We start from the raw sequence: 12,872 nt of genomic DNA on the forward strand, positions 1-12,872 counted from the left end.
GGTAAACAGACATGCATAGTAAGTTCAGTGAATTGAAATAAATGGGGGAGAAAAATCCAATCAAACACAGTTTTGTGCTCTACTCTGCAAAATAGATGTCATTATCAGGTCTACTTTTTTATCAAAAGCTGACGTATGGCTTTATGTGCACTGTGGAGATGACCTGCCACAGTGATGTGAGAAACTCAGGTTCTGATATTCATTATCCTTGATTCAAAGTAGGGATGAGTCTTTCCTTGAAGGAGACAGCTCACACTACTGAACTGTAGGTGTGGGAGGCATTGGCCTGTCAGCCCTGCACAGCCTCTGAATCAACAGCTAGTCTTTGATGAAAAACAGGCCTTGGGAGAAAGATAAGAAACTGCTGAATTGTGCCAAGGTGGCAGAGGAAAACAACGGACAGCTGCAACACTGAACTGTGGAAAAGTACTGAACTGTGAGAAGTTACCGCCGCGTGAACAGCGCGTGAACAAGAAGTTGATTGGTCTGCAGAGCGCGTGTTAGAGTGGTCTTATGCTGATAGGAGAAAAGGTTGATAGCTGTCTAATTGCTGATTTGCTAATTATGAAGTAAGAGCTTTGGCGAGAGCATAAGTATGTACTATTGGAAAAATAAACGGCTTTGCTTGTTATAACTCTCATAGAGTTGTGCAGGTCCAATATCCTCCCACAACAAATGGTGACCCCGATGTCCCAGGACAGAGGGCGGAAGACACTGTGGGAGGATCCCCGATTGGAGGTACTGTCTACAGCGGGACTGTGACAGGGAGGTAGGAGAACAGTCGATCGACGGAAACTCACCCGGGAGAGGTGATCAATTGGGGGCAGCATGGGGCAGAACAAGTCCGCAGAGGAGACGGCTGTCAGACTCCTGCTGCATATACTCTCTAAGAGAGGGATAACTTATAATGAAACTTCTGTACGAAGGTTACTTAAATGGTGCAGAAACCACGGCTATCCTGCTGATACCCTCACAGCCTTTGAACCAGCAAAATGGGCTGAAATAGGTGAACAGTTGTGGGATGCTATTTCCAAGGGGGATCAGCATGCCAGTGAGCTAGCAACCACTTGGAAGTTGGCTTCGGACACTCTTAAAGTGCGGAGTTGGTGGCGGCGGCCCCGGGCCTCCCTGAGCCCCCCTGCCACGGAGCGACTGCCTGCGGCCATCTGGCACCGCGTGATCGTCCGTCCCGCCTCCCCCGAACACCAAAAGCAGCAGTTTTTACAGAAGGGGCTGACACTGTGATGCAGAGTCCCTTGTCCATTCTAAATCGACTAACTTTAATAAACCTTTCTGATGGTCAGTACACTAAAGGCCTTGATTTAAAAACAAAGAAGGGGGAATTTTCTGGACACACCACATAATCAACTAGCAATGGCTTTATATATTCTTAATGGTGTTTTGATGTTTGTAGTATTTGTCATTTTATGTTGTGTGAGTAATAAGTGTAAGGGGCCTCTTTGTGTGGTTGTGTGATTGTTTTGTGTGTGTGAGGTGCAGCCCAGCTGCAGCTGCGGAGTGCGGAGTTCTCTCACCAGCAGTTCCGTTACCCCATGAGAGAAGCAGCTGCAGAGGAACGAAGCGCAGGGCAGACTCTGTACCAGTGGGGGAGTAGTGCAGGACGAGTGAACATTCCTTAGCACAGAGGGCCCTAGTGCCCGCCGGCTGGGTCACTGGTGCTGCCTGTTTGTTCGGGCTAAGTGTTTTAAGTGTCATAGGTGAAATATCTCCTCTAGCGGGAGGCAGTAATTCTGTGTTAATTGTTGTCTTGAATTTAGGTGCATACTCTGTGGGGAGAGTGCACCCTTGTACCATCTGCCTGCGGGGGTATTGTCAGCTTAATCAGGTAGCGTTTTAAGGTAAATTAGACAAGATGGGAAGCAGCCAGAGTGGGGGAATAGTCAAAAAGAGTCCCCTAGGCTGTATTTTTAAACACTGGAAGAAGATAAGGGGACCTCCAGGCGCAAGTGTGAACAAAAAGACACTAATCAAATATTGCAATCAGTGGTGGTTTATAATAATTTAGTCGATACCAATCAGGTGTGGACCTAGCAGCCTCCGAGTCAGTAACATCATTAGATACCACGGTATCCTTGATACCAACAGGAGTATATAGACTGTTGGGAAATGGGAAAAAAAAAAAAAAAAAAGAGTGCATTATGAAAGGTAGGCAGCACCTACCATTACTTGCTGGTCAGGAACCTGGGTGTATCATTGTTCTGGTTACTATGCACATGTTACAGTGGCTAATACAAATGTCTTTGAGCAAGCTCGGCTTTCACATGCATTTTTTTCCACCAAAACGCCAGAGCAGATAAACCAGATAAACAAAAACCAGTTTTCTTTATCAAGGTGTCAGGTTAAAGACATCATTGCCACTTGCCCTGAATGCCAGAAGGACTCCCTCTCTTCAACAGCTAGTGGTGTCAACCCTTGGGGACTCACTTCCTCAGAATTATGGCAATCTGACGTCACTCACTTTGCTGCATTTGGAACGTTAAAATATGTACCTGTGTCTGTTGATACCTTTTCTGGAGCAGTGTTTGCATCCCGCCATACAGTGGGGAGTCAAGCATCTGACCGGCATTCCCCACTCACCGACCGGACAGGCCATGGTGGAGCGTACGCATGGCATGCTAAAGCATCTATTGCAACAACAAAAAGGGGGGAGATGAAGGATATCTATCTACACCTCACGAAAGGCTAAATAAGGCATTATATGCCATGAACTTTTTAAACATTTCCCCTGCCTCACAGGTGCCGTCAATATTGCACCACTTCTCGTCGCAGATACCAGATCAACAAGAAGTCCAGGGCAAGGCTCAAGTGTTAGCAAAAAACCTGGAAAGTGTAACTGGGAAGGACCAGATCCTTTAATAACCTGGGGAAGAGGTTATGCTTGTGTCTCCACAGGTCACAGTCCCCGGTGGTTACCAGCAAGGTGTGTGCGACCACATCTGAGATGTGAGAGGCAGCTTTTGGTGGACACTCAGGAGCCAGCTGTGGGTGCTGTGGATGCCCCTGTGCCGACAGTTTGCGGTCTCTTTGACTGATCATTTAAGCAGAATGTATGGGTAATGCTTGCTACTGCAATCGGACAAAATACACTATCTCTGTCCTTAATCACACTATGGTTGCCAACTCTTTTCAGAGAAAATGCTAACAGTAATTGCAACTCCTTGATGAAATATATAGGCTTACTAGTCACTAGTGAAAGATGTAGCTTAGACAAAATGTAGTTATTAATAAGGATGAAATGCTATAAGAATGTGTGTATTCAACTTTCTTTGTTTAACAATATTAAGAATTAAGAACTCAAGTGTTTAACCTTATTAGAAACTCCCTTGGTTTTCCCCCTTGAGTACTGGCCAGGCTCTGGGTGGAACCCAACAGGAGGATGAAATCAGATGTTTCCGCTCAAAGAAAATTGCCAGTTATTTTGGCCTGTTGATTTAGATATACGAGGCTGGACCTGCTTGCAGCGATTTTGGATGCCTCACCTACGGATGGACGCATCGCGTAGGATTTCCAGTTTGCGAGGAAGGGTACTCTAAATTCTCGCTGCATCCAGGGTTCCCCAGCAACTGCGGATCTGAATACTAGTACCCCATTAAGTAAGTGTGCCATTCTGTATCTTCCTTATTTTGTAATACTTAGTCAAAGACTGTCCTAGTCTTTTCAACTAGTAACTGTAACTGCTGTTTTATTTTTAGCCTTTTGGAGAATTGTTTTAGGTATACTGTGTTTTCTGAAGTTTGTCTAAACCTTAATTGATAAAGCTCTGAAACAAGTCTTGCAGGTGCAGCTATAAAACAAAGAAGGGGGAGATGTGGGAGGCATTGGCCTGTCAGCCCTGCACAGCCTCTGAATCAACAGCTAGTCTTTGATGAAAAACAGGCCTTGGGAGAAAGATAAGAAACTGCTGAATTGTGCCAAGGTGGCAGAGGAAAACAACGGACAGCTGCAACACTGAACTGTGGAAAAGTACTGAACTGTGAGAAGTTACCGCCGCGTGAACAGCGCGTGAACAAGAAGTTGATTGGTCTGCAGAGCGCGTGTTAGAGTGGTCTTATGCTGATAGGAGAAAAGGTTGATAGCTGTCTAATTGCTGATTTGCTAATTATGAAGTAAGAGCTTTGGCGAGAGCATAAGTATGTACTATTGGAAAAATAAACGGCTTTGCTTGTTATAACTCTCATAGAGTTGTGCAGGTCCAATATCCTCCCGCAACATGTAGGATTTTTCCAGAATTAACAATTCTCCATCTTTTTACCATTTCCTTATAATTAGTCCAAAAAGAGAGAAACTATCTTCCACCTGGAGGTATTGAGAGTTGTTTAATATGGAATACCTGGTAGGAGTTTGGACAGAGCCATTTCCTGAGACTTCGATTCAAAACCTGCTCTGAATCATACATTATAAGGCTTTAAATTCAGTGCTGCTACAGAGTAGGTGACTGAATAGAAAGACACAATAAGGTATTGTTTTCCTTTTCTCTTAAATTTTTTTGTGTGGTAGTTCTGCTTATTTGTACCTCAATCCAAAAACTAACCAATTCATACTTTTTGGTTATAAACTAGTTGTAAAATTAGTTCCAAATTCCTGAATAGGCTTAAGATAACCCAAACTGCATTTTCCTGCAAATAAATTATTTGCTAAACCTTCTTAAAAAAGAGTGAACTCTCCAGTGTACCAAATCAACAATCTCAAGTTTTGATAGTAATTTACTCCATAGACATTTTTTATGTTCACAGATGTTTACTAAAAATAACCTGATTAGGATCTCAAACGTATATACTTCTTTTTTTGCATTTAGGCATCAGAAGTTCAGTATGCAAGTTCTTCTCAAAGCTCCATCTGCTGGGCCGAAATATGGTATTTAAAGAGTTAACAGACCTGTTAGTCTAACCTCAGTACCCAGAAAATTATGGAGAAAATAATACTGGGTGCTATGGAAAGTCAGTACCTTATAACATCATACAATATATATACCTTCCAAGGAAGGTCCTTTCCCTTTAGCACATTTCTCAAAGAACTCAACCTCTGAGACTTTTAAAACCGAGATATACTGGAGGTGAGATGATCTTCCAGGGGAGAGGAAATCCTGATCTCCTGAGTTACCTGTATCTGGAACAGATAGAGTAGTAAGTAATATGTTTTCAGCCTAGAGCTGTACTTGCTGTATTTTGGAAAAGAACTCTGGTCTAGTAAGGAAATACCATGAGTTATATTTGGAATTTTCCAAGTTTTTAATTTTGATAACCATAGTAGAGGGGTATTTGGTACTGTTCCTTAAAATTGTTTTCATCTAATAGATCTGAAATAATAAACTGTAAGCAAGTTTTTTTATTCATCTAGACCAACAGAACAATTTTTGATGGAGGTCTTCATTTAATTCAAAAGATACTTTGGATATATATTTAAACTATCTGAAAACAAATATATTTTATCTGTATATTATTGCAGTTTATATCAGGAACTTCAGAAGTTTTATAAAGTTCTGTTTTCTGAAAGGAAGCATAAATCTAAAATCTTCTGTAATATAGACTTCTGTCTTCCTGCTTTTATATTTGTTTTGTTTTGATCTTCAGTCAAATAGATCATCCATATGGAAATCTGTAACTTCCAGGACAGTTGCAACTAGGGTGACATCTGTGATCAACCTATTGTCTGTTAAAAGTATCCACAGAAATTCGATCTGAATCACAGGTGGGATGGATCCAAGGATTCTCTGCTAAGACCCCTGCTGTTCTGGGGAATCAGGATATCAAGAAGTCATGGAGTCACCAATGATCAGTGGAGCACAGAACATTCCCTAGCAGCAGACATAGCTGGTAGTGTGGTGCTATTGGTATGTTTTAAGATATCTAGTAAATCCTCTGAGGTAAGAGCCACATCATTCAGTTAAATTGCTCTTGAACCCTGTGACTGGCCATGAGAAGCACAGCAGGTATGCCTGTAGCATAGTAGAAATGAAACAAGGGGGCCTGTGTTCCTTTCTGTGTCCAAGGCTAGACACAAATAAGAAGCTGGTGCTCTTTGTTGCATCATTCTATTCATGTGGCAACAAGATTACTGACAGAAAGATGAGCTTATCTGAAAAGAGAATATGTGATTTTCACAGTGTTTTTCATGTCAGATTCCCAGGGTGCTTTTCAAGTACTACCTGAGTATCTCAGACATAAAAGGAAATGTTTTACCCAGAGCTACAGAGTCCTATAACTGGCTCAGGTCTTGTCCAAATCCAGTGTGTTGTGCAAAGTACCAAGTCCTTGTTCGAGGACCTTGTTGAGTGTACTGTGAGAGGATGAAGGTGATTGAGGGTTGGTACATGAGGTGTCTCAGTCCCATTCCAGGCTACCTGGTCGTTCGTAGACTTCACTGTCCTTCATTAGTGATTCTCCTTTTAAATGGAACAATAGCAGGATTGTGTTATGCCAGAGAAGAAAGTGTAGAAATTCTAGAAAAGCAGCAGATTTTGGATTGCCACTGAGTTCAGACATACTCTATTATTCAGAGTATCATTGTGAAATTACAAAATGCCTTTGTTTATGACTCATGTCCACCCAGACTGTTTTCTGAACAGCACTGTAGCAATAGTGTGTAGATACAAAATATGACAGTTCTGTGTTGAGGGAGGATCTGTAGCAAGGGGTAGTGATAGGGAATGGGAACAAATTAAGAAAACACCTATCAGTCTGCTGTTTTATCATTCTGGAATTTCTGTGTTCCTGCTCTGAGTCATAGATACAGAATTGAAAGTAGGGAATTGCTCCAGAAAAAAGTTCTATGCCAAGCTCCTCTTCTACCCACAGCTCTTCAAACTGCTTATCTTATTTTATCCTGAAGAATCAAGTCTAAAAGAAAACACTCCCAAACTGATTATGAACTAATGTCAAAAAGAATCAGTCATTTTTATCATGCAAGTTCTTATTCTCAATAATTGTATGCCCTTGGGCTTGGAGAGGCATAACCTGGGCACTATGGCTGACTGGGAGCAGCACTGTGAAGTTCTAATACAGCAGTGGATATGTCTATAGCTTTAGGCACATCAAATGCCTCTGTATGTATGAGTTTCTCCATCTGAAGATATTATGATGGTGTGTAGAACAGATATATATTCTACTTTGTCAGAATTATTTAATGGACATACCACCAAAGCAGTGTCTGTTCTAATGATCGGGTCTCAAGACTTTTTTCCTTCTTGCCTTCCTCCCTGTCTTCCATCCTTCTTTCTTCCTTTCCTTTCCTTAAAAAGTTTTGCCACAGGCCTACAGAAATATTTTTCTATTGGCTAAACAAAAGGGCAGCAACAAACAGAACTTTAGACACATCAGTTCCATTGGTTACCCTGTTTGCCTTGAGTGTAATTAAAGAACTGAAATTATTCAAGCTCAAGAAATGCCACTGTTTTTGTGCGTGTTTAAAACTTCCCAGACTCTGTTGCAAAACCTCAATAAAGGGGGAAGAAAAAGGCTTAAAATTCAGCTCAGACTATTATAGTGACATACCTAAAGAGGAAGGAATGAATCCTATGTATTAATACAATAACTGACCACATATGCACACAGATTACAGGGCTCCTAATGAAGAGCAGATACTAACTGCTGTTCTTTAGAATGAATTATTTTATTCCAGAGGGACAGACAACCATTTCTAGTCTGGCTTCATACAGTGGGGAACTGTGAATGGGTGATGCAGGAAAATAGAAAATTCTAGGGCAGTGCTTGCTTGTAGCAGGAGGTAAGGTAAGAAGGCAGCAGATAGTATCGGTGGATGAACCTTTTAGGACCAGGGCATTGCTCTCATTATTGTTTAGTTAGTATGTTGGGAAGATGGGAGAATGGGAAATGAGACCATATTCTTTTGCTCCAGGGTTCACGGCAAGTCCAGTGTGAAACTGGATAACATGGAGATTATCAAAAAGAGACAAGGAGCATATCACTGCAGTTCAATATGTCATCACTGATGCAATAAAAAAAATTATTATTAAAACAGAGCAGTTTTATAAGAGACTGGGGATTTTTGGCAACCTGGATCCATACATAGAGATGTATGTCTTGGATGGTTTTTTTTGTTTGCTTTTAATTATACAGCAAAAGAAACCAAAGTTTGAAAGCTATTAAGGAAGAAAGCTATCAGTAGCAACAGACTGGGTGTGGGGGGAAGCATTGCCACTGAAAACCATTTTGGTGTAGCAGAAGACAAAGAAATCAACATGACAGTCAATATGAAACTGTAGAAAACACTACTGCAATCTCTTGGCATGTATATTAAAAGCATTATGCAGGAGAAAGAATGTAAATTATTAATTCATATGTAAATTGTTAAAGCATCTGCAAAGTTAAAAAACTTGAAGCGAACCCTAAAAATGAATCAATGATTTTCTCCAATGCCTGACACCAAGAAGCTTAAAAAATCCAGTCTGTACGAGTGCAAAAAAAAACCAACGTTAAGTGCCACCTTATAAGCATAATGTATCTTCATAAGGAGAAAATGCCAGCTTTGCAACAGCTCTGTAAAATAGCTGAGAATGACATAACAAGAAATAGTGGCTGGGAGTTTAAGCCAATGTTAATTTTAAACACAAAAAGTGGTATTTACTGTAACAGTGATTAACAGGGGAACAGGTTTCCTCAACAAATGGTAAAGATTTCACCTCCAATACTGTCTGGAAGACAAGCTCTATCTAAACATCTTTACCCAAATCCCAGGTATGTGGAGAATTATAAGCATCTAAGATATATGGAAGGCCAGACTAGGGGGTTTTAGGCCTTACATTCTAAAAATCCCCTTTAGTTCAAACAAGTAGTGAACAAAAACTCAGTATAGGTGAGAACAGAAGTGGAAGAGAAGGGTAAGGAGAAGAAATGAAAGCAGGAACAGGTACACTTACCCAAGATCACAACTTATCATGTACAAACATCACCTTCTGCCAAAGTGGTAATAAAGAGATAAAGGCCATCTGGTCCTGGTCCTGGCCAGGTGATATATCTAGAAATCTAGCTTATCTACACCTATTCTACAACTCTATAGAAGACATCTAACATTAGTCCAGATGAAACCAAGGTTTAGATTCTTATCTGGTATGTTAACTCTGGTATGACCATAGATTGTGAGTCATATGAGGTGTTTTGCTTATACTTTGATCCTTTGAGTTACTTATGTGCATCTTGCTGGCTTGATAATCACATATGAAGTTACTTTGTATAAGATGGCACCAAACTGTGGTAACCTACATATTAAAAAGATAATAAATCAAGTGAAGAATTTCTTTGTTCAGATAGTACATTGTGCAAGAACTGTTTGCACAGTACACAACTGGTTGAAATACATCACAGGCCTCTGTCCTGCCTATTTCTGGATATTGGCTAGTGGATTATATCATCTTGAGTTTTAGGGGCTGGGGTTAAGACAATTAATGTCTGCTGTCCCATAACTCTTACACGGTCCTTCACCTGAGCTTAAAGGTATTTGCCTTGAAAGTTACAGAACTTAGGATTCTAGGGGCAAATCTGTGTATGACAGAGAGAAAACGTCCTATGTTTTATCAGAGAGTGGACCCACTCTTATTCAGCATGAAGTAGAAGCTAATTTTAGATAAGATTTTTAATTTCTCATCCATCATATTTGTTGATTTTCCCCTTTTCTAGCAGTTTTATTTTGATGTGATCTGCTGCTGTGACTGGAGATGGGGTTCCACACCTGCAGAGCTGTTGTGGTTTAAGCCCAGTCAGCAACTAAGCCCCACACAGCTGCTTGCTCAACTCTCCCCATGGCAGGTCTGGGGAGAGAATCTGAAGAATAAAAGTGAAAAAACTGATGGGCTCAGATAAAGACAGTTTAACAGGTAAAGCAATAGCCACACACGCACGCTAAGCAAAATAAAGAATTCATTCACTGCTTCCCATCGGCAGGCAGATGCTCAGCCATCTCCAGGACAGCAGGGCTCCATCATGCCTAAGAGTTACTTGGGAAGACCCCCTTTCTTCTTCTTCCCCCAGCTTTTATTGCTAAGCATGATATCATTATGGTATGGAATATCCCTTGGGTCAGTTGGGGTCAGCTGTCCTGGCTGTGTCCCCTCCCAACTTCTTGTGCACCCCCAGCCTACTCTCTGGTGGTGTGAGGAGCAGAAAAGGCCTTGACTCTGTGTAAGCACTCCTCAGCAGTAACAAAAACATCCCTGTATTATCAACACTCTTTCCAGCAGAAATCCAAACCATAGTCCCATACAAGCTAATACAGAAAAAATTAACTCTATTCCAGCCAAAACCAGCACAAAAGCTAGTCACTAGTCACTCTTTTCTGAGATCAGTTCTCTGCGCTGGTATAAGGGAGAAAGAAGGACTCAAGAGAGACCAAATTTTGATTGCATCGTGTTGCTGTAGAATTTCTCTATCAGCTTATTTTTCTCAGTATTTCGAAAACCTTTAAAATATTTTCTCATCTGTAAAGGTAAAATCCCATCTTTCCTTCCTGTATTTCAAGGTGTAGGTTAGTCAAATTGTGCTGGCTTTTGTACTAGTTAGCTGTTTCTTTTTTTTTGTTTTAAACAAAGCACTAAATACTGCATCAGTCTTGATGTGTAGTAGATAAAAAATAAGGAAGACAATAAGAAAGAGTGAAGAAACTCCCTGTGGAAAGCATTTTATGTAGGAATGTTTGTGGTAGGTTAGTTGGCTAGGATTTACTCAGATTTTTGAGCAGGTTTTCCCACCTGTAGTGATGTCTGTGCTGCTTTGGTTGCATTTAAAGCTAGTTCAGGTTAATAAGCTGGAGTACACAGCAGCAACATCTGTTTAAAATCCTCTAGTAGGATAACAGGTTCAGTTACTCAGAGAGAAAAACAGCTGTATTTGCTGTCAGAATAATAGTTCAGCTGTTTGGAAATGCAGTACAAACAGAGCAGAGATGTGGAAGTGTTAGGACTATGCAGCCTGTATTCAAAGCCATGATGCATTTTGAAGATTGTTTTGTATCCCCACTGAAAGGCAGAATGCAGTGGATTTCAAGTTACTGACATTGATGTGAATGCTTCTGTGATGTGTAAGAAAGAGGGCTCATTCTTCAGTTCCCTTCAGGAAATGGCTAAACACATTAATTCCTTGCTTTTGGCATCTTGGATAGGTCCACACTCTCTTTCGCTTAAAGGGAATACAAAACCCCAAGAGTCTCACCTAGGTCACAGCTGATTGCAAACTAATCTGTATTTGGCATGGATAATCAGGGAAGTAGGGTTCTGACACAAATTAATGTAACTGCACCTCAGATTCTCTGAGGGATTGGCCTAGATGAGTTTTCTTTTGGATAGAATCAAACTTCTTAACTCTGTACCAGAAACATGACTGCTGCAGCAAATGTAAACTCTCTCATGGGGGTCTCAGACCTCCGATTTGAGCACAAGTGTTCTAATTTAAGAATTGTTGGAAATTTCCTAATTGTTGTAAATATATTCATAATAAATTGTCACACAATTGTTAAAGAAAGTGTCTAATAAATCAGCAAAGCTTTAAATTCACTAACAGGTTGAGAAAACAAAAAACAATTCATATTGTGCTGTTACTGCTTCTGAAACAGAACTGTGTTTCAAGGGAAAGAATCAGTCCAGCAAGTATGTAGGACATGGATACCAGAGCTTTCCTATTTTACAGATTAAATAATTTTCTGTTTTGACTGAGCATTTTCATCAATAATTATCTTCATATCCAGCTGATCTAATTTTCAGAAAAGCTAAACTCCTATGACTTCTGATGGAGGGCTTAGCCATAGAGCAACAGATATCACCCACACAGAAAACTTTTTGCTATTTACAAGAAGGACATCTCTGCTAGCCATAACTCACCATACTGTGAGTCAGTGGAGAGAAGTTAGGCAACAGCTGATCACCTGTCTCATTCCCTTATGCTGCTGCCTGGGAAGTCCTATTGTGGCTTCAGAATCTTGAGAACAAGCCCAAATCATCTGCTCATTTATGCACGTGAATTTTTAAATTATAGAAGAGTGTAACATGTTTTATCCAAAGGTAGCAGGATTTTTGCAATGACAGAGGGACCTCACTGAAAACTTTTTTCAAAGGGTACTTGAATGTCTCAGAATGCAAATCATTATGTAGAGCAAGACATTCTTTTCTTCCAAGGTGGATCACTATGTTCCAGATCTTGGGCAAAACTTGCTTTTTAGCAACTCGTTTCATGCAAATGGCTTAACTCTGAGCAGCATGCACCTCCTCCACCCAAGCTGTGCAAATAAAAATAGAGAAGATTCATCTTAACGAAACACACAAACAGCCGCCTATGGACACCTGCACTGTCTTTGTAACAGCTCCTGCAAGCAGTCAGTCATCTTTCTGTCAAAGAATATAACATTTCAGCAGCTATGTCTTGTTGGAAAGTTAGTTACAAACATAAAATAAGAAAATGAAAACCTGAATGGACTGCAAGAAGTAACACATTGACTCAGCTCTTGTTTGACTAAACATTGCTTCTGGAGGGCACAATATATAACTACCTGGATATGATGTTTGTAATACTCAGGGAAGGAGTTTGTACTGTGGGGTTCAGGAGCCGAAGGTATGGCACAGTTAAGGAAAATGTAATAAAATCAGGCAGAGGAAGAAGGCTGCATTTCTGTTGTTATTTTTCTATTACAAGAGCTCTGTTAGCTGATAAAATAGCATCTTCAAATGAAATAAGCAAGACTCATTGTCTGAGCCAGGGTAGAGTCAAGCTTGAGAATGAGAACAAGGTTATCGTTTTATGGGCAAACTCCATGACATTTAGAGGTAGCAGCTGCATTCCAAGGTTGCAAAACTGGCCTCATAAAGCCTGTGCACATTTTATTTACACCCAGATGCTAATGGCTTAGCCAAA

General features: G+C 40.6%; 1 long non-coding RNA gene across 1 annotated transcript; it reads left to right on the forward strand.

Annotated features, from left to right (window-relative positions):
• Nucleotides 1–277: 277 nt before the first annotated feature.
• Nucleotides 278–4,198, forward strand: LOC141937658 (uncharacterized). The gene is made up of 2 exons (XR_012627028.1): nt 278–1,258; nt 3,251–4,198. It is a non-coding gene; the product is annotated as an uncharacterized LOC141937658 (long non-coding RNA).
• The last annotated feature ends 8,674 nt before the right edge of the window (nt 4,199–12,872 follow it).

This window comes from Strix uralensis, chromosome 2 (genome assembly GCF_047716275.1).
Source record: "Strix uralensis isolate ZFMK-TIS-50842 chromosome 2, bStrUra1, whole genome shotgun sequence".
Lineage (NCBI taxonomy): Eukaryota > Metazoa > Chordata > Aves > Strigiformes > Strigidae > Strix > Strix uralensis.